Source organism: Mastigoproctus giganteus, chromosome 3 (genome assembly GCF_048544385.1).
Source record: "Mastigoproctus giganteus isolate SK-2022 chromosome 3, ASM4854438v1, whole genome shotgun sequence".
Classification (NCBI taxonomy): domain Eukaryota; kingdom Metazoa; phylum Arthropoda; class Arachnida; order Uropygi; family Thelyphonidae; genus Mastigoproctus; species Mastigoproctus giganteus.
Window position 1 is genome coordinate 218,745,841 of NC_143577.1, and position 27,695 is coordinate 218,773,535.

At 39.2% G+C, this 27,695-nt stretch overlaps 1 protein-coding gene across 2 annotated transcripts in view; it reads left to right on the forward strand.

The window, feature by feature from the left end:
• The window catches only part of LOC150088728 (cytospin-A-like), a 382,988-nt gene that overhangs the window by 102,640 nt on the left and 252,653 nt on the right, over positions 1-27,695 (forward strand). The window contains exon 1 of one of the 2 annotated variants that reach the window (XM_090370881.1): positions 1,753-1,808. The exons of the other annotated variant lie outside the window; for it this stretch is intronic. The gene's annotated coding sequence lies outside the window, so the exon portion shown is untranslated. Of the gene's footprint in view, positions 1-1,752; positions 1,809-27,695 lie in introns of those variants that run through there. 2 annotated transcript variants of the gene reach the window in all.

Sequence of the window (27,695 nt, forward strand, 5' to 3'; positions counted from 1 at the left end):
GAAAAAACAAGGGAGATATCAGTGTTGTTAAATAGGCGTCGGAACTGTCCTGCTAGTTCATTGTGGTAAGGGGAGGACTATGCGGATGTTAGTTGTATTTTTGTCTTTGGTTGGGATGTTAGATTTAATTTTATTTTTAGCGTTAAGGATTGTATTTAAAATGAGTTGGTGGGGATAACCTCTGGATATAAATTTGTCGGTAATATACTGTATTTCATTGTGAAGGTCGGTGGGTGAGGAACTGTACTTTAGTGCATTGTGAATTTGGTTATATAAAACTGCCTTTTTAGTGTTTAGAGGGTGATGAGAAGCAAAATGTAAGTATTTACCGGTGTTTGTATTTTTCCTGAAAATTTTCGTATTTAATTTTGTGCCTGTTATATAGATAGTGAGATTCTAAACTCCCCTTCAATCTTTCCCCAATTTGGAACCTCTCGAGATTAAAGTTCCCGCATGTCAAAAAAGGCATCACGAGAGTATAATTTTTTATTCTTAAAATACCATGCGCGTTCTCTCCCCGCACATTGCCAACTGAAGACGTTCTCTAACTAACGAAAGTCCTCGTAAAGACTATTGGCTTCACCGGATTCACTTACATAGTTTTTAATTATTCTTCTTTCTTTTATTTCGATGACAACCAAGGATTGGATGTGTACACTTCTGTTTCCTTGCGCCCATTTAACTCAGTCAACTTTTACCTACTTCCCTCCCTTTTTAATTTTTCAATTTAACAATTCAACTTAAACATTAACCACGCTACCTAAGTAAACCATCGCAGATTAATTTCAAGGTGAGTACCGCTTTTTAAGCTTTCGCTATTCTTTTCTAATAAATAATAATAAAAACAACCGAATATTCGTACTGTTCCATTCTCACGAGATAAGCATCCAGTTCTTTAAACTCAGCCAGACTCCCTCTACCACGTTGATAGATCTGGTCTGGTCGCCTTTTTCTGAACCTCTCCTTTTTTTTTTTTTTTTTTTTATATGGCGTATTGTTTCGGTGGTATAACGACCTCCCAGGGGATGAGAAAAACGGTCGTTATATCTGAAGGACGTTATATAGATTGTTCATAAAATAGTATTAGGTTAATGAGAAATTGGCCGGGACAAACCACATGGGACGTTAAAAAGAAGGTCGCTATAAACAGCTTCGACTGTAGTATGCTACCTACTGAAAACAAATGTAGCTTATGAGTCTGAAAAACAGCTGAAAATTACTACAAGGTGGCGCCCCGAGATCATAGCGTACAAGTACTGTACTTACATCTATTACGATAGCATTAATAATAATGGAGTTATTTTTAGACTATTTATTGTTTAATTATGATTTATACATTTGTGGTTTGATCTCGACTAGTGCTTCCTGCCAGTTTCGATATTATTATTATTAAAGTATTTATAACAGAGCTTTAGCTGAACGCTTTTGCAAGTGATGTATTTCACTCTTACTACTGCAGATTTCTCCTATTTTATCCATCAGCTGCAGTCCCTTTCTCTTCTCTTCTCCTCTTCCTGTTCATGGAAGTTATTTTGGTTAGAAACGAATGTGGGTCGTTACACTGCAGTTGTCTTATTGCCCCCAGCGAGCTGTTATGTCACGTGGTCAAAGAGTAGTCTTACGAATATGGATGCAGTGACGTATGGTGTGGGTGAGAAGCGTCCTGTCCGTTCCGCTGCTTTCGCTTAACGGTATTCTGTTGGTGTCGGCTCGTGCAGTTGCGAAGTTTGACTGTCTCTTGGAACGTCCATGGGTTCGCGCTGGTTATGTGCACGTCACGAGGAGAATATGAAGATATTGATTGCCAGGTGAGCCACCACGCGTTCTCCGTAGTCTAACAGGTGCGTCCATCAGCGATTCTGTTTCAAGGCGGGGCTCGTTTGCGTCCGTTATCAGCAACGGCGCTTTCGTCTGCCGATGTCTTTGGACGAACGCGCCATGTTTAAATTTTCAAACATCGAAGATAAAAAAAAAAATAACCAACTTCGCTCTATTAGATAAGATGTTTCGTTACTAAGAAATGGTTGTATGTGGTCTTTTCATACAATCTCATAGTGAAAGCACATCTGATACTTTCACTTTGTGTTCTTGGTTCAACGCTGTAACTTTAGATGTTTATTTAATGATAAATTTACGTTTGTATTCTATGGCTACCCCTGCCAGAGAATTATGACTGTTATGTATTGGTACAGCTGCCCTGTGATAAGTGGTGGTCAAAACTGCATTGTAGCCATCACTTATCGCTTCATACAACAGTGTTCAATTAAATAATAGGCCTTGCCTGTTTTGTGGTAGTGTACGGATTCTGTCCCCCAACACGAGTGCCAGTGGCTAGTACACTACCCCGGGATTAGAGCTTGCTTACAAGATCTCTATTTCAAAATTGATTTTTTTTTTTTTCTAAAATCGCATTTTAAGCAATCAACTAAGCATCGAATGTATTGCACTGTGAAATGCATTTTTGTTTTTAATATCGCTTGTTTTTAATTGTTAAAGCGCAGCTGGTTTGCCAATTAATATCTTAGTCTGGTAGGATTAATTTTCTGTTTATACTGATATACAACCAACCAAAATAAACGTCGTTTTCAACATCTGGCCTTAGAATTGGTTGCTGTTTTTGCATAGGCGTAAATGTTATTTATTGTTTCTTTGTTTCACTTATATTTTCGGCTTTTCTTGAATGTGGGGCTAAAACTAACGCAGCTATTAAGATTATATAATAATTTAATTTATAATTGGAACCTGCATTTATGATGGTTTTATAAAACTTTTTTTTTTTTTTTTTTTTATTCACTGGCATTTAGCCAACAAAGGTTTAGAAAATTGACATTTTCAGTTTTAATAAAATATTTTTATTTTATCTAAAAACACCGTAGTCTCAAGTTTTTCTGTTACTTTAAATTGCTTCTGCTTCATTGGCCTTTTTAGGGTCGCTTACATTATATATGCATATGCGTCTGTTGTCTTCACCATGCCCGTCCGCATGTAGCAATCGACTCCCAATATGGATTTTCATGAAATTTTTATATTTAGCTCTTCTAGAAAGATTTTTTCGAGCCATTCCAAATACAATTAAAATTAGACAAATAGAAATCCGACAAATAATACTAGATGAAATCTGTTCGTGACAATGCAGTGATTGGTGGATGGATGTATACAGGAAATAAATTCTCTTCTCAGTCACTGTACATACTAAAGTGGTTGCTTTTTGAAGGGTTCGTACTTTTGTTATTAGTTTACTCAATATATATAATAACCTCAGAAGATCTGTAAAATACGTCTCACATTTCAGTTTTTAAATACTGTTGGAATTAAGTAAAATGTATTACGAAAACGCTGAGAAAGTGCACTTTACTGTTTATTTATTTTGTTAAATGTCGGAAGATTCAGGAAACAAGTGTTGTATTTTGGAGTTTATTAAAATGCAGCAGGAAGATTTGTCTGTCCATCCCAAATTTCATTAAAATCAGACCAATGGAAAATGGTAGCAGTTCCCATTCGAAGGTGGGCAGAAAACAAGAAGCAGGTAACAAGATGTAGTCAAGTCCATAAGAACAGGAGATGAATATCTGTGGTAACATCAATGCAGGGTTACATAATTTTATAATAGTTGGTTCATATTCTTAAGGAGTCACTTGTATCTTGGGGAGGGGGGGGGTTGTCTCTAGTTGATCTGACAGGTGCTTCTGCTGAATAGACTTTTGGCATATGTTGTAAAGGCACAGAAGGCTTCCTTGGTAGCAGTAAGATTATGGTCTGGAACTAGGGATGTCCTGTCAAGTAAATGCATGAGGTCTTCTCTGAAGTTAAGATAGATGGGGCAAACATGTATCACTTGAAACCAAGTTTCCACCTCTCTGCACATGCAGTGTATTCTCCTGATACCAAGATCATAAAGTTTACTATTAAAGGCACCATGTCTAGTTAAGAGAAAGGTTGTCTGAAGATTGGGTCTGAATCCATGGTAGATTTAGTAAATATTTTCGCAGTTGGAAAAAATTTACCAGTAACTTCGCATTTTGCACAGGAGTCGCAATCCTCCCTCCGTCGTGTAATAAAAGCATCCCAAATCCTGTTCTCTCGTTGAACATCCTTGTGAACTTCATATTAATGGTAAGCAAATTGAAAATTTCATTTTTCCTTATAAAGTGGACCAAGTCATAGGCTGTGTGCACGTCAAGTGGAAGTTTTCCTTTAAGAACTTGAAGGGCAGCTGTTGGAGGTAGTGCGGCAGGTCATTGATGGCTGGAGAAGAATCAGCCGCAGAGAACGAAGCAGTTTTTTAGCGATCGGGATGTTGCTAACTCGGTGATACCAAACTGCAGCACCACCATAGGTGATAATTGGTATAGATGTGATAATTGGTGCTGTGTTCTTTATTTCCTTGCTCACTTGTCCCCCTGCTCTGCAAATGCATTTCACAGCTGCTCATTATGTGAACATCACGTGGTGAGGTTTTGTTAAAACACTTCCTGAGTGCAGTAAAGAAGTTTGTAATCTCTGAGGTACGTTGTTTGTTCAATTAAACACACTGAATGTGACGCAACCTAAGCCAGTTAGGTAACGCATGCGTTACCTAACTGGCTTATTTGTAATAAAATAAAAAAAAAAGTAATAATAATGGTAAGCAAATCGAAAATAATCTAATCCATTGTTACTACTACTCATATGGCCACAGAATTTATGATGCAATAATTATTTTATAGAAATTACTCAGTTGGTATCTCTTGAATTCAGAGCGAAATGTCTTGTGAGCCCGAAACGAAGTCACTGTTTTGATGATATCTGCAACTTGTCGATGTTGGCAGACAGAGGAGTACTCTTGATCTGGTTATCAGCAGTGATCATTCGTGTATTAAGAATTTGCAAATAAAAGAACCACTAGGTGGCAGTGATCACAGTGTACTGACGTGGGATTTACTTAAAGATTTAATTACCATCAGGGGTAAAGGAAAGGGTTTTTGTTTCTGTAAAGGTGAGTACGGTGGTCTCAGAAAGTTTTTAAATTCTGGACAGTGGGATCAACTGACGATGTTACCAACAGTAAATTCTAAGTGGGAAGCATTCAAGGAATTAATCGTGGGTGCTACTAAAAGTTTCATACCTATTAAGAAATATTGTTCAAGGTTTAGGCCTAAATGGTTATCTAATGAGACTCGTAACAGAGAAGAAAAATGCATGGGATGCATATAAATTATCAAGCGACTCAGAAGCCTATGGCAGATATAAGCTAGTCTGTAATCAGGTCACAAAGGAGGTTAGGCAGGCGAAGGCAGATTACGAGAAATCCTTGGCAAAAGATGCTAAGAAAAACAGCAAGGATTTCTTTACTTATATAAACTCTAAAAGGAAGGGGATGAATCTGATTGGTCCACTTGACATCGATGGTTCGACTGTTGATGATCCTGCTCATATAGCAAACAAACTGAATGAGTATTTTGCATCTACATTCACACATGAGGAATTATTAAGGTTTGAAAGTGGCAGAAGGTTATCAAATTGTATCAGGATACTTAATGATTTTGTAATAACTGAAAGCAAAGTGGAGGAGAAATTGTTGAAGTTAAACATAAGAAAAGCACCTGGGGTGGACGGAATCTATCCAGTTATATTAAAGGAGGCGGAAAAGCAACTAAGCAAACCCTTAGCCATAACTATGAGAGCATCCTTGGACTCAGGGGAGGTTCCCACGGACTGGAGATGTGCAAATGTATCTCCAATTCACAAAGGGATAATGGAGTCACTGGTTAAAGATGCATTGCAGGATCATCTAGACAAGACTGGAACAATAATTCAGACACAGCATGGGTTTGTTAAGAGAAAGTCTTGTCTGACAAATTTGATAGGATATTATGATGTGGTTACAAAGGAACTGGATTCAAAAAATAATTTTGATATCATATATTTGGATTTCAGGAAAGCTTTTGACACTGTTGTGCATGGAAAACTATTGTACAAATTGGGGCAGAATGGTATTAAGGGTAAGTTGCTACAATGGATTAAAGGTTGGTTGAGTGTTAATGATATTTGAATTCTAGGTTGAGAGGTACTGGCGCCTTAACCACACGGCCACTTTAAAAAAATCGTACTTCAGCATAGAGACTTCATCCTTACAACAACCCGGTTCTCCTTCAACCGAGAAGAGCATCATACACTGATTGGCATCACGAGCACGTTATCAATTACACCACAAATACTTATAAATTTTATTTTATTTTCCTCAGGCTCGAACCCATGTCATCGTTGCTGGCGGCCTGGTGCTTATTCCCACGGCTACCCTTTCAGTTAAAGTGGGAGAAGACAGAGGGTGGTAATCAATGGGTGCTGCTCTTCGTGGACTAATGTTATTAGTGGTGTCCCACAGGGTTCGGTGTTGGGTCCACTGTTGTTTTGTATATTTATCAATGATATTGATGAAGGTATATCAGGCTTAATGTCGAAGTTTGCAGATGATACAAAGTTTGGCAGGGTTGTTAATGGCAGTGTGCTACTGCAACAGGATCTAGATAATTTGGGCAGATGGGCTAAGAAGTGGCAACTGAAGTTTAACCTTGACAAATGCAAAGTACTGCATATGGGTAGAAGTAACCCCAGAAAAACGTACCAACTGTGTTGTACTACACTTAAGGTAGTAGAAAATGAAAAAGACCTGGGAGTAATTGTGCAGTCAGATATGAAGTTTTCTGAGCAATGCAGACAGGCTGCCAGGGCAGGTCATGGGGTTTTATCAATGATATATAGGAATTTTGCTAGCAGGGAAAAGGAGGTGATTGTCCCTCTGTATAAGGCAATGGGCAGGCCACGCCTTGAGTACTGCGTACAGGTCTGGAGGTCTCATTTTAGGAAGGATGTAGATTTACTTGAGCGTGTACAGAGAAGGGCAACAAGATTGGTGAGGGGAATGAAGGGATCCTCTTACCAAGAGTGGCTTAAGTTCTGCAAATTGCAGTGGCTGGAGACTAGGCACCTGCGTGGTGATCTGATTGAGGTGTACAAGGCCTTGAATGGGTTGAGCACGCTGAATTCCACTTATTCAGATTACGAACCTAAGGGGGCATAAATTCAAATTAAGAAAAGACAGATGTAGAATAGATGTGCGGAAATTTGCCTGTAGCCAGCGGGTGGTTAATTGCTGGAACAAACTTCCATCTGTCGTTGTGGAAGTTGTAGGTTGAATAAATTTAAGGAGGAACTGGACAGCCATTTGGAGGGAATGGTGTGTTTTTTTTTTTTTTTTTTTTTTTGGCTGATGCTGCATAAGCTCACTTGGTTTCTTGCATCACATGCTACTACTACTACTATCTTGTTCAGTTGCACTTGATTTCGTACTATTATGCATTGTTATTTGGTTATTCAGCCTGTTCATGCGTAAATAAATAACCAATATATTTATTTCTTAATCATTCTAGAATGATTTATTAATTATTCTATAAACATATAATGATTAATAGTTTTCAGATTGTAAACAATAATTTCCACACGTATGCCAAATAAACATTTTACAAAGTGGATAAAGTGTTGAGGATCTAGCGGCACTGGGGTTCTCCCCCCCCAACTCCGCATTTATGTCACACTCTGGCCTTCACAGAGTCGTGTACACAGACTCTGTGACGGCTATTATTATTATTATTATTATGTCTGAGGTGGCACCTAGACGTCCGTCTATCTCCACCTGATCAAGTTGACTTTGTGCAGAACCTCTGCAAAATAGACCTGTATGGAAGGTCTCTTCGCCATCAGGGAGAAGCTGTCACCTGCACAGCCGCTCCCCGTTGGCGAATAGACCCTAATGGCCGCCCATATTCCCTTGGTACTGGGCCTGGTCTTCTATTTTAAGTGCCTCATGCACAAAAATCCCGCACCCACCGGAAGTAGTGCTATACCGGTGGGTGCCAGCAATCCCGCTCCCAGGCCGCCCACACCTGAGAGCCAGCAAAAAATAAAAATAAATAAAATACATATACACACACATAATATAAACAAACTAAAAGAAAAAAAACCAAAAAAAAAACCACAAATAATCAAAATGTATATAACCAAATCTTAATTAGTAATCATTAGATTATTCCAATGTCTTCTCCGTTGAAAAACAGTTACACAGAACTCTTGCATTGCTTGAAATTTATCCTGATTAGCAATAAGATCACTTTCACAGCCTCTAACTAAATTACCAATCTTCACTTTTAGCCTTTCTCTAAGTTGAACATACAAACTACAATCATATAATAAATGACTCCAAGTCTCAGGTTGACCGCAAGTGCATAAAGGAAAGCTGACTAGACCAAAGTAATGTAGTTTTTGTTGTTAGTATCATAAGTAAATTTAACTGTTGGAATAAACAATCTAGTCACCTCCCCAGTTATGCTAAGATCCCATCTCTGTTGCCACATACCAATCAACTGTGTTAGAACATTTTTCTTAGCTTTAGCTACCTCTATAGTGACATCAGATGTAATATTCATAAAAGAAACCACTAAGTAATAACAAAGGGCCCGATACAACAATGTACAAGTCTAGAGGCAAATGCCCGGCCAAAACCTGCATAGCATTCGTTGAGACTGTTCTGCACAAATTAGAAATAACATAAAGCATTGAGCGCCGAATCGATAACAATTTCTGTTTAAATTTAACGTTAGTAACTCGGAAGTACCACACTGATGCTCCGTACGCAACTATGGGTAAGAAGACTGCCTTGTAGTATAAATTTAAAACTTTCCCTTTCAACCCCCAATCTGACCGTGTTAATCGAATTATTGCTGCGCTAAATTTTTTAATTTTTTCGTGTAAGTAATTTAAATGTGGGAAAAACGATAATCTATCATCAATTCTTATACCAAGATATTTCACCTCAGATACTAGGGGAATCGGCCTCCCCTTAATTAAAGCTTTCGGCGGTCGCGCATAATTTAGTTTTCCCTTAAGAAACATCATAACAGTTTTAGTTGTAGATATCAATGGTTTGTGCAGATCAGCCCACGACACTAGACTTTCTAATACCTGAGCCACTCTTATTTCAAGCACAGCCCTGGATTTACCAGTAACACATAAAACCAAATCATCTGCATAAGCAATCTTATGCAGATTTTCAATTGATTGTTCTAGCCATAAATTAAGTACTAGGTTCCAAAAACGTGGGCCCAATACAGACCCCTGAGGACACCCTCTCGAAAGATTCCTATTAAACTGTAGATGCTTAGCTTTCAGTATAATTTTCTACAATACAAATAACTCTGTATCGTCCTATACAATAAGTCTGGACGTTGCATACCCCTTAATGCAGACAGAATACTCTCATGCCACACCATGTCAAAAGCTCCAGTAAAATCTATAAAGATGACTAACACATACTTATCCTCTGCCTGATTGGTGAAATTCATGAGATCATTAATGGCATCCTCCGTAGAATGCCCTCTCTTGAAACCATACTGATAAGGCAGGGTCAAACCATTTTTATCCATGACTTGGTTCAATCTTAAAAATAACAACCTTTCAAAAACTTTGCCAAGATTGGCCAATAACGAAATTGGTCTATACCCTCTTGGGTCATTTGGTTTTTTACCCGGCTTAACTAACAGCTTGATCAAACCAACTTTCCAGATCCCAGGAAAGATACCTTGAAGTAAGCATTTATTATATAAGTTTAACAAGATGTTATGATAAAGCTCAATCACTTTAAGAACAGCGATATTCTCTACTAAATCGATTCCTGGGGCTTTGGAAATGTTAATTTTCTTAGAAACGGCTCTCAATTCCTCTAAAGTAAATAAGCTAATGTCAACAGACCCAATCCTTGATGCCTTCTTGCTCTGTTGTCTTCCCCACCCCCTTCTTCCTCATGAGGAAACAACTCCGTTGTTATTGCCTGCACTGTTGTAATCCAATCAGTTGTTTCCACTCCATTGACGATTACGGTATTCATTATCTCTCCAGCTCTTACTTTATTCATACTTAGTTTATAAATTAATCCCCAGGGATCTGTATTGCCCATACTAGTAACTAGATTTCTCCAAGCCTTTAATTTACTCTCATAAATAGCCCTATAATAAATTTTCTTTTTATTCCTATAACATGCATGATAAAATTGAGCCTCATTCAGCCCCCACCGCCTATACCTCTGATATGCCTTCCTACATAAAAATACTTCTTTCCTTAACCTGGATAATTCCGCATTCCACCGCATTCTGTGACGGCCAGAGATGTAAAATGTGTTGTGAAATTATGCGAAGTGTAATGTTGGGGGTGTGTTGTAACTCTGTCCGTTGGCCCCCCAGTGGAACCGCCGTTGCCCATCCATCGCCTCGAGGAGGCAGGCCAGGCGTAGTCTGGCAGGCCCGGCCACATAATTTCCTAAGATTTCAGTGGGCCTATTGAAAAAAAAAAAAAAAAAAAAAGGTAGAGGAAGGGTTTAGACTGAAGAATGCGGGGAAATAGAAATATGGGGACGAAAAGGAAGGAATCCCCAGTGTAACAATGGAGACAAGCTACACCAGGTGAATAGGGGGGAGGGAATGGGGAGCAAAGTGGCCCCGCTAGGGTGCAGGGATCCAGGTCGCCAGTTGGCGTTCTCATATTCCTATTTCTAGAATACAAGTTCAAAGTCAGTAGTAAATCCAGTAATATTAGGTCCATCAACTGTATTTTGTCTCCAGAATCCTGTCTAGGTGGGAAAGTCATGGCCTGGTTTTGTGTCCTTAACAGAGGCATCAGGATTTGTCTTATTTGTTAGGTGGATTGATATCGCGAACTGTTTGTAGATTACAGTGGTGGCTGTATAAGTTTCTATCCCACGAAGTATGATATCTCAGCTAGTTTTGTTGTTATCCTAGTATTTTCATTTCTTACTCAGGTTTACTGCTTTTGCCCATCATAGTCGTGTGCTGGCGTTTTTCTGTGATCAGCATCCGAAGTATTGTTACGCTTTTACAATGAGGAATCTTCTCCTAGTGAAGAGGTTCTGCACAAAGTAAGAGAAGGCCTGGTGTCCCTCTGCACTATCCAAAAGATGATGCTCTTGATCTCTCGGAAGGAAGGTAATTTTAGTAATGAGTTGCGAACGCAAGTCATCATGGAGTGGGCAATCATGCATAATGTGCTCCCAGCTCTCTAGGCCGTCACAGGACCGACCACGTAGGGTTTTCTTCAATGCCTAGAGAGGTAGGTGGCGTATAATTCAGGCGCACACCATGTCCGGATAAATTTTCTTTTGATTTCACTTTTGGTTGAATCGTTCCAGCGACCTCTGCTACACCTGCAGCAGATGGGAGTCAAGTCTTTTCTTTTCTGTTTTTAGGTTGTTGGTTGGATCTAACATGAAGCCGAGACATTCCTTAGTTGCATCCTTAGAAAGGTGATAGAACAGACCCCCCATCGCTCCAGGTCCAGGGGGAGCGCCCCTCCAGGACCCGAAGGGCATGGGTACTCACTGTGCTACATGCTCGAGAAATGGAGAGTAATACAGATCGTTGCATGGTGTCTAGAAGTTGTCTATTAACAGCTGTTGTTGCCTTTGCATACCAGATTATGTGATGGGTCACATATGTGATGGCTAGTATGAAGAGATAGCTTTATAGTAAAGTGAAGGATTCGCTTGTTCAGGCCCCAGTCCCAACGGGAGACCCTGGCTACTAAGGCAGTGTGGGCAGTATTTTGCTTCTAATATATTTTAAATGTGGCGGGAAGGATAGATACTTGATACGCATCACACCAAGATAATTTAATTGTTCGGAGAGTTTGACAGTTTTGTTCCCAATCTTGATCTGGGGTGGGGTGGCAATATTCAACGTTCCCTTAAGGAGGATAGAGTTGGTTTTTGTTGGTGAAACACTAAGAAGGTGCATTTTGGCCCAGTCTTGACAATTTATAATGTGAATGAGGCATTTTATTAGTGTAAAGTGTATTTAGTGTCAAGCGGCACCAGGCGTTTCCCTCCATCTTCATGTTGCTTTTATTGTGGGTGTGCCAGTTCACTGGAAAGGCCAGAGATTTAAAAGTGTATGGATGTAAACGTGTAGTGTTATGTACCATTGTTCTTCTGGCCATTTACCCGCTGGATCCCTGCTGAGGCTAAACGTTGCCCACACTTTGCCCCGTGGAGGCAGACCAAGTAGCCAGTAACTTAGAACTTTCCTCTGGCAGGTCCTACCATCTAATTTCCTGAGATTTCAGTGGCTAGGATGTAAAAAAAAAAATTGAACTTTCACGTGGGGGTAATAGCGCTAGGATTGGAAAGACTAAAATTATTGGCGAACAGTAATTTGGACATGATTAAATTTGGACGTGTAGGGCATTTGCTTATGTACAGATAGAGTGGGGGAGACTAAAGACTGTGGGGAGAGACAGAAATATGGGGTCAATAGAGAAAGCGACCACAATAGGTGTCAGTGGGGCATGCCCATGCCTCATCAGAGGGGAAAAATAGGAGTGGCGAGAAGGGGGAAAGGAGACAAGAGGACAGTCACCTCCCCCCACCAGGGAAGGGGAGTAGAAAGCAAGCCAGGCAAGAGCGCCCAGCTCGGGTCGCCAATTGGCACACTGGCAGCAAATCTGCTGTTCAAGGTGGGGAAAAGACACGGGTCCAATGAGGCAGTCAGAACCAGTGTCCCCATGTCATTCATGGGCCATGTGCCCGTCTAGGTAAGTTGAGGTCAGTCACGTTCATGGGCTAGATGTCCGACCAGGGTAGAGTGTCTCGTAGATTCTTTTGCATCCTGGAGGGTCTGGTCCGTTGATCCTATTCCCGTCATCAGGGAGAATGGTCTAGAACCTTTTCCATCCAGTGGGCCCATCATTTCTATGTAGGGGGTCCTATTCAGGTAGGTTGGTTGGGTCAGACAGTTTGGGTTTCAGTGCTGGTGTATTTGATCATAGTTCGGTTGTTGTCGAAGTTTCATGTCTGCTAAAAAGCATACTATGCCCTTAGTTCCTGATTGCAGAACGGGTTCTTCTGGCAAAGAATTCCTGTGCAAATCTGGTGAGGTTCTTATTTGTCATCACTTGTGTCCAAGAGATGGTGCTCCTGGCCCCGCAGCAGGTAGGTCAATCTTGTTATTAGGTTTCCACACAGGTCCTCGTAGTTTGTACATGAGGTGGGTCCAGTTTTCTTGTTTGCCACACGAACATTTGGGGTCTTGGAGGGGGCCCCAGAGATTTTAGTTTCTCGTTGAAGGGGCTGTGACCCATCAATAAGTAGGTGGCATATAGGCTTGGGTGGAACCATGCAAGTAGTTTCCGGAAAACCCTGTCTACATCAGGTATGAAGCGTCGTGTTACTTCCCCTTTGGTTGAGTCTGTCCACCTGTTTTGCCATTCCTGTTATAGGTGTGTTCACAGTATTACAGGCTCGGGTGGTTTTGAGCAATATTGTTCAGTGTGTCGAGTCCAGTATTGTTTTGTTAGTGGCCAGTCTGGCTCTATGGTACCATATTTTTGCGGCGTATGTGATCGCTGGGAGAAGAGTGGTCTTTTAGTACAAAGACATGGTTCGTTTATTCAGCCCCCAGTCCCAGCGTGGGATACGCGCAATCAGGGCCGAGTAGTTCCTAATCTTGGTCCTGAGTTGCCTGAGATGCGGTTGGAATGTGAACTTGCTGTCGAAAATGATCCCGAGGTATTTCATTTGTTGGGCGAATTTGATTGTAGCGCGATTTATTTTAATTTGCGTCGGCCTCCTTATGTCCAATGTTCCCTTAAGCAAGATGGAAGTCGTTTTGGCATGCGAGATCTGTAGAAAGTGCTCCGTAGCCCACCGCTCTACATACTCTACAGCGGTGGGCTACAGCGGCGGTGCTCCGTAGCCCACCGCTGTAGAGTATGTAGAGCTTGATTTGCTCGAGTCTCAAGTTGTGCCCTATTATATGTCGTCACAGTAAGAATTAAATCATCTGCATATGCCTGGGTTACCACTTCCCCCAGGCCGCTGTTCAGATAGTCATCAAATACTATATTCCACAGCAGTGCTCCGAGCACGGAACCCTGGGGGAATCCCTTGTGGATGTTCCTGTTGATTTGTCTGTATGGTACTTTCACTTCTATTTTTCTGTGTTGAGAGGTAGGTTTTGATATTATTGTAAAGGTTGCTTGGGATCTGTGCCATGCTAAGCCTGCCCAGGACGTTCGGCCACCAAAGTGAGTTGAATGCCCCCTGCAAAATTCACTGCAATAGCGAGAAAGTACTTCTGTTGGTAATCATTCACTGATATGAGTAGGTTTCTCATCGCATAGATAGTCGAGTGATCCGGCTTGAACGAACTTGAGTGTTGAAGTATCATTTCGGTTAAGCTCTTATGAAGGACTAAATATTTTCAGTTTGATCTTGAAATTCCTAAAGTAGCAAAAAAAAAAAAAAAAAAAAAAATATAAATATATATATATATATATATATATTATAAATAAATAAAATAATAATAATAATAAATAAAGAGAAAAGAAAAACTGAATGAAGATTCCTGGTTGATGCTTTCCACTCCCTCTTGTTGTGGTAACCCATGGCATTTCACGGTGATCTACGAGCCTTCTCATATTACTATGCTTATTTTTGCAGAGGAGTACTGGCTCCTCAAGTGGGCGATCCACAAACACAGGAAACCCCCCCCCCCCGAAGTCCATACCACTGTAATGACCCTGGACCTGGGAATCTCTTAGTTGCCTGCTCTCAATGATTGAAAGATGATTTGTAATCACAGTTAAGATATTGATCAGACTCATCATTCAGCCACAGAAATCCTCATATTGGGATATTTGTGGTTGGAAAATTTCGCCTGTCCGGCTTACAACAGCCCAAAAATTTGTTCTTCCCACTCCATCCCCCACCTATCAGATCTCTTTGTACCTTACCAAATGTTCGACGAGTCCGGAGTATCGATGCTGACCTGAAATTTGCTATCATCCGACACTATCGAAATTATAATCTCGGGCTCACATATCCCATGCTCTTCAGTCATTAATGGTAGATGGCTGCACGCCACCTGCATCGACCCTCGCCATTACCGCATGATCCTAGGTAGAAACAGCGATTTCCGGAGAGATGACACCACCATCACGTGACGACGGCCTACAAGCCTCCTCAACCGTTGGGATACAACCAAACTCATCGCTGTTTTTTTTTGTCCAGTGAAGAAAAGTCATCAATGGCTCAAGCATCGTGCATAGCGGAGTGCCACTCTGTTCATCGTCTCTCAATCAGCATAGCCTTCTACTACGATTGAAAATTGCCCTGTAAATAAATGGTCATAACAGAGAGTGAGCTATTAAGTGTGTGTATGAACTACTGCTTATCTCGCTTTTTTCACGAACTGTGAGAATAGTAATGTGTTCTCCCATCTGTAACCATTTTATTTATATTATTTTCTCACACTACTAGTTATATATAATTTATAACTGTACAACTGTTTTTACCTTGTACCTGTAACTGTTTTTTTTTTTACAATTAATAACTTCTCTCTGTAATTCTAATTATAAAACTGTGCACCTGTTATTTTGTGAACTCCTAGCCTTATTTTGGCCTTGAAGGACTTTTGCAACATTGCTCGGTTTTTCAATAGTTACAAATGAATATTTTTTATAATTGAATAGTATTTATTCAATTCACTTGAATATCACCGCACCATCAGTTGCAGAATAGTGAGACTTTTGTAAACAGATAAAGGTGCGCAACATGGGTTGAACTTCACCACCCGCTGATAGATGTGTATAGACCCAATGTTATGTCACTGAAACAGGTTTGTATTAGGTCATGTATATAATAATATGATGATGATAACAGCGTTTTTGGACTATAAACGGTATGCCACTTGCTAATTTCTTAACTGGGGTATCATTGTGAATGCTACTGTCACATTTTGGATTAGTCCCAAATGGCCTGGATTGCTACATGATGGTGTCATCATTCTGCATGATAATGCTAGACCAAGCATACCCTCGAGTCGTTAAGGTGCGACCAAATGATTTCCATCTCATTGACTTCTTTATTAATGAGCATTTTGCAAGCTATTTCCAATCGATGACGATGTGCAGCGCGTTTTGTTTTATAGCTCAAAGTGCTTGCCACTGATTTCTTTGGTGTTACTGTGGTGTCCAGGGAAGCGTACATGGACACAAATTCTGTAATTGTATAGCGCATTAAGATCCATATTGTCTGTCGTAACAATGAATCTGTAAATCATTTGGTTTTGGCCATTCCAGAGTGTAAAAGAACAAAATTTATACCGAATAAAACTCATTTGTTTATGGAAGGTGCCTGAAAACAAATTTCATGTATTTTTTTTTTTTTTGCTCATTTTCCTGTACAGTAAACGTTTATCAGGTACACGGAGTGTACAATTATGAAATCAAACTATTCTAATGCAGTACATGTATGTAATCGAAACATAAAAGTGGTTTTAGAATTGGTTCTCACAGTTCTTGAAAAAAAATATAGAGAAATAAATGCACAATGTCCACATCGTATTGGTTTTTATGTAGTGGAAGGAAACCTGGCGCTCAGTGTTTCTACAAGAAATGATCCAACAGGGACTGAAAGGAGCAAAAATAACGAACTCTGGTCTCTTCTTTGAATAAGTGAACAGCTATCTCGTTACGGTGTCTACTTTTACAGACTTGAGTGTTCAAGGTCTAAACACTGGTGCGGCTTGTTTACCGAGTCGCTAAGGGAGAGGGAGTAGCAGTGGCCTGACAAACACTTCTTTCTTGTTATAGAGCAGACGCCTGTAAAAAGAGTTGCGAATTTCCTAATTACCTCTGGAAGTAGTCAGCTGCTTGGAGGTCACCACATCATGATTAAGCTTTCAAGATTAAGTTGTTATCGTCAGACTGGTAGGAATTTTATATATTAAAAGAAATATGGTTGATTTGTCAGCTACTGGCCTTACTACTACTTTTTTGAATCCAGACTTCGCTTCATATAGGATACTGTTCAAGCCATCTATGTGATACCTCATAGATAGTAGTTTAATTTATTTATTTTTCATTTCCAATATTACTGACATATAAGTAACTCTATATAACTCTAAAATTTTGCCTTTTCACTGTATTTTATTTTATTTTATTTTGTAGTTTGTTCCCCGAAATAGGTATAAACTTTTAAGAGGTAAATAAATCGAGCTAGTTGATTTTTAAACTTGTTGGACTCGTGGGTCGAAATGGCGAAATGGAAAATTTTAGGATCTAGAACGCTCGTTAAAAAAATCTTGATTATTAAAATCTTGATTATTAAAATCAAGTATAGTATGCAGATCTCATTACTAATAGAATGAAACATAGCAGAGAAAGTGTAGGATGAGAAGTAACTTCGTTCTATAACTGGTGGGCGCTTGCTCTGAATTTTGTATGATATTCGAAGTTGTAAGTTGTATCAATTCAGGATGTGCATTTTGTATGACATTCTAAATTGTATCGTAATATCTGGGTATGAAACTGTAAGACAACAAAAAGACTAATGGAAACGACGTTACAGTCTATTCCGACCCTGAAGACACAGTAATACGTTACTATATGTCTTCAGGCTAGTTGATACAGTAATAAGTTACTGTATGTCTTTACCTCAAATTTTTCTCTGAACTGCTGGTGATGGTATAGGGCTGTCTTCTAACTTCTTCACCAATGCTGGTGTACACCAAAGTTCAGTTCTTTCGTCCACTCTTTTCCATAATAATGACCTTATTCCACTGATCCTGTCCACAGTTTTTTGCTCACGATAGCACGCTACATTCTGCCTTCTGTTTGAGAAACCTTTTACTTCAAAAAAACAAGTTAATGACTCATGTCTTGCAAAGTCTATTGACTATCTTCCCATAGGCATTCTGTTTCTGCCGCATGCCTTTTCTGTAGATACTTCCATGGACACAATTCTTCTGAATTAGCATCTGTAATTTCTTCACGCTCTTCGAAACCAATCCGAACATATCTTCCACAAATACCCAGCAGTCTTTCACTGTCCAATTCTAAACTCGCAGAACCAACTTTTTTTTTCTTTCTCGTTTATCCCTTCTTTTGTTTTCTTGAACAACCTTCCTTCACATGTATTTCCCGAAAACTACAATCTACAGAAATCCAAGTGTAATTGGATTCTTCTTAACTGGCGTAGGATCTTTTCAGCCTTCAACCCATACACAGTACTAAGTGCTATAAGTTCTAATACCTTTCGCGTTTGGTGGTTTCATAAAATAAATAAATAAAATAATAATAAGAAGAAGAATTCAAAATAGACAAAAATATTTATATATCGCAACACCTCATACAATTCAGTACACTAATTGACTATCTAGTTACGTTTCAGAATCAGCTTTCGGATTCCCGTCATCAGGCAAAAATGAAACTAAACTCGCTTTTCAGTGTCAGTCTCTCCTGCGCCCTGAGATCAGCAGAAGTCAACAAATGCGTTCCGATAATTTAATTCATTCAAAACTAATTACATAAATAAACTTATTTGTAAAAGAATAAGAGAAGTTTACCTCAATATAATACGTAGAACACTTCCGTATGATACTCTCCAGAAATTAGAACGAAAACAATTAAAAAATCGAAAATCTTACCTTACAGTAAAAAATAACTAAAAATCAATTTAACGCATATTAAAAAATTAAGTAAAAAATTAATTTAATGAGAAAATTGCAAAACGATTTTCCTTCCTGAAGTTGACAACGCTTTTCGACCGTATGCCGTGATCACAGGAATGAAAATTACTAAATAGGGATTATTTGCCTTCGCGCATGCGCGTAAGACCACGAATCGGAGATTAGATATGGCCGGTTAACATTTAATAACATTTAATTAAATATTAACATTTAATTTTAACATTTAATTCAGTAATTTAATTTCGACGGTTTCTGCAATTAATAGTCTCATATAATTACGATGGACATTAAGTATTTTGGCCTCGTTGAATAAAAAAAGTGTTTTTCGTTAACGGCATGAAAGACTAATTCTGACGCTGCTGAACGAGAATCATGAACTGAGGCCGCGTGTTGATTAACACGAAAATTCAGAGGAAACGGCGTGGAACCTTGATAAGACGAGTTTGCGGTGTCTTTTCAAGGTTCTATGCGGCATACGGTCGAAAAGCGTCAGCTTCAGGAAGCAAAATCGTTTTGCAATTTTTTCGTTAAATTAATTTTTTACTTGATTTTTAATTGTGTTCAATTGATTTTTAATTATTTTTTACTGTATAAGATTTTTGATATTTTAATTGTTTTCGTTTTAATTTCTGTAGAGTATTTATCATACGGAAGTGTTCTACGTATCATATTGAGGTAAACTTCTCTCATTCTTTTACAATATTGATATCAACGTAGAACGTATTGAGCATTATAGCTCTGATTCATACTATAAATAAACTTAAAATAAATATTTATTTTATTTTGCATTAGTGGCAACAGCCCACCTTATTCGTTTCATAACAATACATTAAAGAAGTATCTCTTACAACTTACAATACAGTATATCAGAATGTCTTATAATGGGGGATTTTAACTTCCCAGATATTGACTGGAACTTGTGGGTTGGTCACTCACACACTAGTCAGACTTTTGTGGATTTATTGGATGATTGTTTTCTGCAGCAGCATGTTCGAGAGGCAACCAGAGAAAGTAATACTCTTGATCTGGTTATCAGCAGTGATCATTCGTGTATTAAGAATTTGCAGATAAAGGAACCACTAGGTGGCAGCGATCACAGTGTGCTGAAGTGGGATTTACTCAAAGAAGTAACTACCGTCAGGGGTAAAGGAAAGGGTTTTTGCTTCCGTAAAGGGGAGTACAGTGGTCTCAGACAGTTTTTAAATTCTGTACAGTGGGATCGACTGACGATGTTACAAACAGTAAATTCTAAGTGGGAAGCATTCAAGGAATTAATCGTGGAAGCTACTAGACTTTTCATACCGATGAAGAAATATTGTTCAAGGTTTAGGCCTAAATGGTTATCAAATGAACTAATGAGACTCGTGACAGAGAAGAAAAATGCATGGGATGCATATAAATTATCAGGCGATGCAGAAGCCTGTAGCAGATATAAGCTAGTCTGTAATCAGGTCACAAAGGAGGTTCGGCAGGCAAAGGCGGATTACGAGAAATCTTTGGCAAAAGATGCTAAGAAAAACAGCAAGGATTTCTTTACTTATATAAACTCTAAAAGGAAGGGGTTGAATATGATTGGTCCACTTGACATCGATGGTTCGACTGTTGATGATCCTGCTCAGATAGCAAACAAACTGAATGAGTATTTTGCATCTACATTCACACGTGAGGAATCATTACAGTTTGAAAATGGAAGAAGGTTATCAAATTGTAGCAGTGTGCTTAATGATTTTGTAATAACTGAGAGCAAAGTGGAGGAGAAATTGTTGAAGTTAAACATAAGAAAGGCACCTGGGGCGGATGGGATCTATCCAGTTATATTAAAGGAGGTGGCAAAGCAACTAAGCAAACCCTTAGCCATAATTATGAGAGCATCCTTGGATTCAGGGGAGGTTCCCACGGACTGGAGATGTGCAAATGTATCCCCAATTCACAAAGGAGGTTCGAAGGGTGACACGAATAATTACAGACCAGTTAGTTTAACTTCTGTTCCGGGTAAAATAATGGAGTCACTGGTTAAAGATGCATTGCAGGATCATCTAGACAAGACTGCAGCAATAATTCAGACACAGCATGGGTTTGTTAAGGGAAAGTCTTGTCTGACAAATTTGATTGGTTATTATGATGTGGTCACAAAGGAACTGGATGCAAAAAATAATTTTGATATCATATACTTGGATTTCAGGAAAGCTTTTGACACTGTTGCTCATGGAAGACTACTGTACAAATTGGAGCAGAATGGTATTAAGGGTAAGTTGCTACAATGGATAAAAGGATGGTTAAGTGGGAGAAGACAGAGGGTGGTAATCAATGGGTGCTGCTCTTCGTGGACTAATGTTATTAGTGGAGTCCCACAGGGTTCGGTGTTGGGTCCACTGTTGTTTTGTATATTTATCAATGATATTGATGAAGGTATATCAGGCTTAATGTCGAAGTTTGCAGATGACACGAAGGTTGGCAGGGTTGTTAATGACAGTAATGGCAGTGTGCTACTGCAACAGGATCTAGATAATTTGGGCAGATGGGCTAAGAAGTGGCAACTGAAGTTTAACCTTGACAAATGCAAAGTACTGCATATGGGTAGAAGTAACCCCAGAGAAACGTACCAACTGTGTGGTACTACACTTAAGGTGGTAGAAAATGAAAAAGACCTGGGAGTAATTGTGCAGTCAGATATGAAGTTTTCTGAGCAATGTAGACAGGCTGCTAGGGCAGGTCATGGGGTTTTGTCAATGATATATAGGAATTTTGCTAGCAGGGAAAAGGAGGTGATTGTCCCTCTGTATAAGGCAATGGTCAGGCCACGCCTTGAGTACTGCGTACAGGTCTGGAGGCCTCATTTTAGGAAGGATGTAGATTTGCTTGAGCGTGTACAGAGAAGAGCAACAAGATTGGTGAGGGGAATGAAGGGATCCTCTTACCAAGAGAGGCTTAAGTTCTGCAAATTGCAGTGGCTGGAGACTAGGCACCTGCGCGGTGATCTGATTGAGGTCTATAAGGCCTTGAATGGGTTGAGCACGCTGAATTCTGATGGGATCCTCCCACTTGTTCAGAATACGAACCTACGGGGACATAAGTTCAAATTAAGAAAGGATAGATGTAGAATAGATGTGCGGAAATTTGCCTTTAGCCAGCGGGTGGTTAATTGCTGGAACAAACTTCCATCTGTCGTTGTGGAAGTTGATAGGTTAAATAAATTTAAGGAGGAACTGGACAGGCAATTGGAGGGTATGGCGTGATTTTTTTTTTTTTTTTTTTTTTTTTTTGGCTGATGCTGTATAAGCTCCTACACTTGCTTTCTTGCATCAAGTGCCACTATTACTACTACTACTACTACTACTACTACTACTATATTAGAACCTCAAAGGTTCTAAATATGCGTCTTTTCTAGGTGCGCAGCATGTTGCGTCTTGTTTATTAATGAAATATTTAGTAACAGTCTTGTTTTTTTAAACATTATTAAAATGAAAATAAATAAACTATGTCGAAAAGTAGAGGTTTTGGTCCTCAGTTCACCTGTTTTTTGTTTTTTTTTTTTTAATTCTGATATTGTATATGCCGCATAGAGTAGCTTAAATCACTGCATTTGACCCCAGGGGCTTACCTCTGGTGAGTATGGGCTTGGCAAACTCAGTGTCCTGAGCTGGATATCATCATTCTTCTCTTTCTTGCTTTCTTGGTGATTCCCTTCTACTTCTCTCTCTCTCTCTCTGTCTCACTCAGGGTAGGGTAACTTGGGAATTTTTTTTTGGCTGGTGCAGCATAAGCCTCAGGCTTCCTTGCACCGTATGACTAATAATAATAATTGCCTTTGTAGATAGCACAGTGGTTATAATCATCATCCTCCCCCCCCCCTCATACCGAGTGGGAAAGGCCCGCATTCGAATTCAATTTATTACGCTCAAGAATTTTTGTGCTCCTCCTCCCACACATTGTGGCCGAGTAAATCGGTCTCCGATAACTTGGATTATATAGTTTTACCTCCCATAAACTCTAGTTTTTCATCCAGCATATAGGCAAACTGACCGAAGAATAGAGGCAATTATAGACACAAATATACTGACGTGTCATAGCATTAGTTGCTTTGGCGTTTCATATACATTTAACACACCTTAATTAATCTGTGTTATATAACTTCATACATGAATAACATAATTATTAATTCATATATAACTATATTATTAATATAATAATGTTAAATTAACTTAATTAATAATTAACACATCTTAATAACTCTCAGTGATAAATGCCATTATACAATTTATTGCTCAGGCCAGTGGCGATCGGTTCATAGAAGCTTGAAGCGGCGCTTTTAGTTTTTATGAACTTCGAAATTTATTTTGTCTGTTATTATTATTATTTTTTTCGTAAAATAGTTCAAATAATTTGTGTTCCGTGATATCATTACGAATTCGTTGCTTTTCACTCATAGGGGATCCTTGAATAAAGTCTGAAATTTATCAGTAATTAAAAGCTGAAAAGTTAGCGCAAAGAAACAATACTGTTAAGCTTGGCAGCCTTAAACATTTTCTAGCTGAAAAGGGATCTATATTTCACTAAAGTTGGAAAACCACTCTACTATATTGACGCTAAGGCTGCATTGACCTTGACATCTTTGTATAGCAACTGTACCGTCTCCGTGTAACTATGCATGCACTGCAGAAGCTGCAAGAAAGATCGTCAGTCTGAAATTATTATTAAGTTTGATTTCACCCCTGTACAGCTGATTGGCTAGAAGGGTGTACATAGAATTATACAATACACACATTTAGATTTATAAAAACATATACACTAAAAGGACAATTGACAGTGTTTGACTGCAATGCACTTGCTTGGAGTTGGCATAGTATAAAATATTAACACGAGGGAGGCAACTTAGGTTTGAACATGTATACGCTGGAAAATGAAGTTTACAATATGAATTCAGTTACTCTGTTAAAACGACAGCCAAAGTCTTCAAGTACAGAAGTTCCTGAATGTATGCGTCTGTAGATGACATGATCGCGTCAGGTTTCACTGTAAGCCAAGGCTTCGATGCAAGTTTTCAAGGATATTTTTCCTGTATTTCTTGTCATCCAATAGTTTGTTGGGGTCAATTTGCAGCTTGTTGATATGTTCAACAATATTTGCTGGGAACATGTCTCTAAGGCGGACGAGTTTGGTAAGAGTCGACCTATAACGTTGATTATGTCGCTCTCTAGGATGGATACATGACGCTTAGATGATTTCTTGCACGTTGAGAGAATCTATCCTATTAGTTAGTAGTTTTGCATGAGTAATGAGGTTCTTTTCCAGGATTTTGATTTTCCATGTTCATGTTTGCATGTTGTATAGATCTAGAGATGGTGAATGGGTTACTATGGATCCTGTTCAACCACCTCAGAACCCAATATTCAATTGCCAAGAATTTCTTTGCAATACTTGATGGTGCTGAGGACCACAAATCAGATGCGTATAAAGCGATGGGTGTGAGGCACCTTTCAATGTATTTGCAAATGGTGGATGTATTCTGACAACCAACAAGGCAGTTCGTCCAGAAGGCTGCATATGTTTTCTTCTTTGTATATATGAAATGGTCCTGAAAAGTATGGTTTCCATCCCAGGTGAGATCAAGATCCATGTGGGATGAAACCTTAGTGATTTATTGCCATTTATTACAGCTTGGATATCATACAATAGCTTGATTGAAAAGAGCGTGGCAGATAACACCCCACCTTGTGGTACTCTTCTTCTTACAGTTGTTAGTCTGGTAGTGGCTATGGGTTATAATGAGCATCCTTTCGTTAAGGAGGTTGCGGAGGGTGGAAATAATTCTTTAATATATGCAGCAGTGTTTCAATCGACACATTGTAGAAAGGTGATTTTATGTCAAAAAAGATTTCTATTTGAGATCTCTTACTGATGGCACGTTGAATCCGAAACAGTGCCAAGCAGGCAGCAGCGCTGCGTTCCCATATGCCACCAGTAAGCAAAATAAAAATTTCCGCCCTAAATGTTGAATACTGATAAGCGTTAACCAATCAGAAAACAATATTGAAAACATTTCGGCGCCCTCTTGAACTGCCGCGCGTAAGCGACGCTTACCGCGCGGCAGCCCTGCAAACAGGTTTATTATAGTAGATTGGTGGTATGGAGATGTGATGGCCTGTCACCGAGGCAGTGGTCTATTATTGCAGGAAGTAGCAGCTTTTCAAAGATTTTCAGGAGGGAGCATCCGATGGATATTGGACGGAAATCAGTCGTTAACTAGGGACATTTGTTTTTTGGAACCGGTTTGACATAGTAGGCCCTCCACAGAATTGGGACAGTCCCAGTTTCCAATATGCGCTGGAAAATATGTAACATGGTTTCAACAAAATATTGAGGATATTTTGATCGCAAATAGGGGGAAGCCGTCTGGCCCAACAGTAGCCTTATTTGATTTGGTAAGGTGTTGATAACGTTAACTAACTGTTCTTTAGTAATGGTGATTTCTTTCATGGCCTGTGGGAGGCAACGGTCCACACCAGGTAGGCGTCTGGTAGTTAATAATTGCTGTTGATATCTGAAGACCTGTTCAGCCGATTTTGTAAAGAGGTCTTTATCCGTATCAAACCTATGGTCTTGTCTCATAAGAATTCTTCTAGACTATTTTATGCGGGAAAGGACGAGATTGTTGTAGATTTTTCTTTAATCTAAGGAAGTGAGCATGGTCCCTTTTGTATGTTTCATTGTTGGCTAAGGGTCTTGATTTGAGCCACCTTCTGTATGATTTTTGCTTTCTTGTGAAAGCCATCTTGATATCTTTTGTTGAACCAGTTTCGGGTATGATCAGATATTGTGATTTCTTTTGATGCTCCAGGCGTGGCATCAAACATGGTTTCAACAAAATATTTACCTTTTTTTTTTTTCAAAAGTTTGAGCTGATGTGAGAGTTCCATGGTTGCTTCCTCTGTAGTCAAACATTTTAGGCTGGTCCAATCATAAGTAGTCAGGTGAGCCCTAACAACTTGCAGCTTGAGAAATCTAAGGGAGCAAGTTAGTTCACGTTGAGTTGCAGCTACGTGGGTGCTAATTAGTTTTTTTTATCCCCTACTGCTGAATTTGCTGAACAGATATGCGTATTAATGTTTTCTTTACATTTATATATTTTATTACATTTAAAATTATCTGGGTAGTTTGTTAGTTTCCTCTTCCAGTAGCACTGTTATAATTGTTGCTGTGTGATATAGTTTTTATGAAAAGATATTGAAATTGTCCTTGTTCAGAATTGGTACTTCTCCTTGAAGTACTGCACTATACTGAAAACGAGAGAAAGGAAGCGTTTGTTCTTCGTGTAACAGTCATGCTGCATATTAGAAATTCTGACAGCTAAATAAATCAGTAGTTGCAACATTTTTGATAAGCATGAGATTTTTAAAGCCTTAGCACACTTATCGGAAAACCAAGATTTGGATAAGGGATGAGGTTTTAGAATAGAATAAGGGATTTTGTTCCTGTGAGAAATTCACTAATACGATCTGAGCAAACATTGGATCAGAAGATCCAACCAAGGAAAAGAGGTATAAAAGGCATGCAGATCATTCCATTTCCAATTCTTCTAATGCAAAATGACATGAGGTTGAGCATATCCACGAGAGAGAAATTTCCTTGGAGGAGAGACCACCAAATTGTAATCTTATTCTTACTTTTTTTTTTTTTTTTATCAATCTTTTGTTTGTTTTTAAATATAGATTGCAAAATGTATGAAATGACTGACTGGGTGTTTCTTCTGCTCTCCTTGTACACACTACTGTAATTTCTAAAATAGATTCGGTATTTCTATTAAATATACAGTGGCGGACCAAAAAACTGCAGCATTTGAGAATTTTGCAAATAATGTGTTTTGCGCGGCAGAAATGTTCGTTTGTTGTTATTTGGTTTTTAGGAGTATTAGCAACTAAGGCCATATTGCTCCGGGATATGCGGTGGTCATTCCCTGATCTTTCCGCATCCTCCGTATTTGGTGGTGATGGGCTCGAACCCCGGTCTAATCAAGAAGCGTGTGCTACGCACTGCTGCTCCTTCCCACCTGGCTACGGAGGCGCCTCAGAAATGTTCGAAATGCAATTGTTAGAAGGGATATATATCTCTGTGAAAGAAATCCAATAAAAAGACTCTGCCAGATATACCTAATTGCCATAAATATCTTCCCAAAGGGTAAAATGCATAATTAATGGAAATATGAGAAATCATGCAAATGGCAATCATGACAACCAAACATACATTTTATTGCATTTACATGTACAAACTGAAATGACAGTTAATGTAATAGTATTATGTACTGTAAATCGTCAAAATAAGTCCTCAATATTTTGTTGTTCCTCCTCAAAGCTGCAGTTACAGCCTTGCAACGATCTGGCATAGAGTTAAACTTCTGGGTAATACGGTTGCCCAATTTCGTGGTACCACACTCTTAAAATGCTCTCCTGCAGCTGAATCTTACTTGTTTGCTTATTTTGAGAAATTTTAGACGACATTATGTACCAGTAATTTTCAATAGAGTTCAAATCTGGACTGTTGCCGGCCAGTCCAACACTGTAATGCCAGCATTTCTGAGGTATGACTGCACCTTAAGGGAGGAAAACATTGGTGTAAGTATGTTTTAAGCCTTGTGAAATAAGAAGACAAACTCATCATTAAATATAAATAGCATAAAACTTACCAATTTTTCTGTGTGGCAAGGTGCTGAGTTCTGTTGAAAAATGCAGTTTTGGACATCTGTGTGGTGATCCCTAATAACGGGTTTCGGACACTCCTTCAGAGCAGTGCAGGTCACCGTTCCGTTAATAACCTTAATTCGCCCCACCCCTTTGCTTGTTATGCATCCCCCAGACTGTTTGACCGGCGGGGAACTTTACAGTCGGTGTTATGCAGTTAGGATAGTATGACTCCAATTTTTGTGTTCTGAAGTATCGCTTCCCATCCAAGCCATGCAGGTTGAATTTCGATTTGTAAGAAAAGATGACGGTGTCCCATTGCTCTTTTGTCCATGAAACATGCGTTTTAGCCCAAGCAAGTCGCTTCTTCCTCATTGGTTGGGTCAACAAAGGCTTCTCTTGGACCAATAGGCATGCAGACCACATTCCGAAAGCCGTCTTTGGATAGTTC